Consider the following 3,375-nt stretch of genomic DNA (forward strand, 5'->3'; position numbering starts at 1 on the left):
GCCATTAACGCGAATACCGTGACTCTCGTTCTCGCGTCTCGACAATAAAATTTCCATTAAAAAGTGAAATACCTTTTCTTCTCCTCCGTCGAATTCCGCCGCTTTTGATTACGAGACGCGGACGTGGAAAAGTACGCGGGCGAACTTAGGACGGCGATGTAAAAATTTATTCGCTCTCGCCGTACTTATTTCGCCCTTATCTGGACGTCGACACGGCGGGATAAGTGCCGACGAAAGAAAAGAGGGCAAAAAATAAATAAGAGAAAGAGGAAGAAGGGGGGGTGGGCGCGGCGGGAGGGAAACACGACGCGAAACGGAGAGGCACGAAAGACGTAAAGAGAGCGGATGAAGGTGGAAACGAGGGAGACGAAGTTGGGGAAAACCCGGCGAGCATTAAGACCAGATTGAAAATTGAATTATTAACGAGCGACCTGCCGCCCGGCATGTAAATCATACGGAAATATTACTTTTCTTTTCCGAGGGAAAAATGTGGCTCGAACGCGAGACATCATCCGGATGCAGTTTCGTTTGCGAGCAATCTTCTTCCCTTCTTTCTTTCGTTTTTTTTCTTTCTTTAATCTCGAATTCCTTTATTATTATTTTTTTTCTTCTCTTTAGACTACCACTCTTCCACATTGCTTAAGTTTCTTGTCTAATTTTACGCCACGTCACAAGTTATCGTTCCCGCGAGACCCACTCGCGCAAAATGCAGCGCACATTACGTATATTACGGGTGTTCGCTTATTGTCACATTTAGTTCGTATCCCTTCGTTGACAAGCAATATTCTGAACGACATTACGAGACATGTGAATCCTCTATGACATGATTTTAGCAGCTTTTATTATTTCTGCAGTTCTTTTAAGCTTAAAATTAAGATTTCAATAACGACTTCACATAAAATTAACTATAATGCAACATTTGGCTGTTATCCATCTGTAAAATTTAATTTGCTAACACCACCTACATTTTATTATTATACTCAGAAAAGTTGAGAATATTGTCGCGAATAAACGTCTCGCGAAATAAACACCCTGTACATGTCGCTTCGTAGTTCCAGTTCCGCTGTTTTATTCACTCCCCTGGACAGCTAATATACCGCGTTTAATTGAATATCAGATATTCCCCCATCAGCACAGCATGATATTTGTATAGGAAAGGACATCGTCGATTCGCACGGACGTGACCGTAACTTCTTCCCTCCCCCCTCGTGCCCCTCGGATAATTTTCACGAAATTTCACGAAGCATTGTTAGGAGCGAGAATGCAGCAGCACCATTGCGACCCGCTTCCAATATCCGCGAGCGGCACTGACAGATGCGCCTGTACTGCAGCAAACCCCGACTACGAGGCAGTCACGAACGGCTGGTGCGCCAGGCGACACGTTGCAAACGCAGAACGTGGTGAATGGGAGAGTTGGAAAGTTATTCGGGACGCGTCACCATTACCCCCGATAACACGCCCCTTTTTGCGCCCAAATCAATTTCTTCTGAAAGAATCTTGCGTCAATGCTCCCTTTTTCTAATTCGGGACATTTAATTCGCGATCTAACGCTGACCCAGTGCAGCTTTCTTTAAAAAGAGATATAGTAAAGGCAAAAAATATAATTATAGCAAGAAATATATTTTTTATTCTTCGTTATGTTATTGCTACTTTGAAATAAAAAAAATCGCGTGTACAAGAATGAGCAATAGAGAGGAAGTGATGAATAGTATGTAACGCGCTTGCACACATATACATCGCTTCATAATATTTAGAGAGCTGTTTTTACTCGCCTATTAAGGTACATGAAATTACACGGCTGATAATGGCTTATTGTAATAAAAACAGACGGTGTAATATATTACTGCGGGACGAACAAAAGTACTGTGAATATTCCCCCATTGTTGGTTCCCACTTCCACAGCGCACGCGTTGCAATATATCATAGTCAAAGCCCCCCGGTATTAATGATCACGTACGTACTCAGAGACAATTACACGTGATTTGTTAGGCGACTATAATTTAAACGGTACTACGAATGATACTACACAAATATTTCGCCCGTACAAATGGTTCTGCAATCGATGGCCGATTAACGCGTAACGATTAAAACGCACGGGGATGACACCGCGCCGCTGGTCTTTGTCATATTTTTCCGTCGTTCCGGATAAATTGATGAAGTGTTTGTATCCCGATGCGATCGCAGGCAGGCAGCGTAGGTCGCGAAAACAAGTTGCAAAATTCTGTCGGTGCAGACGGCCTGCGGCGAAGAGAAAAATCAAAAAGTTACACTTTTTACGCACGTCATATTTTTTCAATGACACTCGTTCAATCCTTTTCAATCAAAGTTGTTATTTTTATTTACTCGCTTTTATTTATTGCACGAGCGTAAAACTTCATCAAAATGCGCATGCCACGAAGATTATTATAGCATTCTTTTCTTAATGTATTATAACAATAGAATACGAAATAAAATTGCACATTTATGTTGGCACAAAATCTGTTCTGTTATAAATAAAACTAAAAAAAATTATAAAACGGTAAAATTACGGAAGCACTAACATTATTTTCCATAGGAAGCACATAGCAGTTTCATTATGATATCCATTCCAGAAATGTTATATTTTTTTCACAAGCAGTTATCAAATATTTATCATAAGAAATATTATTTCCAACAAATCCATCGAACAAATTAAAAAGTTAGCTTTTAAAGTTTGTAGTTAAAAGAAAGAAATGTAGTTAGAAGAAATTCAAACTTTAAAAATTAAATGCCACATTTTAATTCTCCCATGACACTCGGTTAAATTGTTCTCCTTTTTGCAATTGTGCAAGTAGGTCATTCGTCGCCAAGATCCACAAGAAATAAGAGTAAGATAGTATACGTTACGGGTGGGCAAATAATTAATGAGATTCTGTCGTACTTACACGTATATTTGTGCGTCTCTTGATAAAGTACATAAATGGTGAATTGTTGACGCTCGAAAACTATCGTTTCCGTCGAAAGCCACCGTATCAACAGGAAAGAATTCTTTTCTCCGACGGACGAAACGCTTTTCCCGCAGCTATATAGCAATAGCTTCGGGCGAGTACATACGCGTAACTATGGAAATAACGAATGTATGTGTATCTATGTAACAAAAATTGGTTCGTAAAAAGTCATTGGTCGGCCCGTTCGCCGACTACTGGGGATCGACATTTCCGCTTCCGGCGAACCAGACGACTCCAACAAACGCGAGTACAAAATAGTCTGTTCTGCTTAATTGAGCGAATAACGTGGAAACGATTCGTCAAGCGATATCGTATAAAAATATTGCTACGTATAAATAGATTACGTATAACTATGTTAAACAATATGGGAGGCGTATACGAGTAAAAAAGAACGAAAATATGACACAGG

This window comes from Temnothorax longispinosus, chromosome 7 (assembly GCF_030848805.1).
Source record: "Temnothorax longispinosus isolate EJ_2023e chromosome 7, Tlon_JGU_v1, whole genome shotgun sequence".
Classification (NCBI taxonomy): Eukaryota; Metazoa; Arthropoda; class Insecta; order Hymenoptera; family Formicidae; genus Temnothorax; species Temnothorax longispinosus.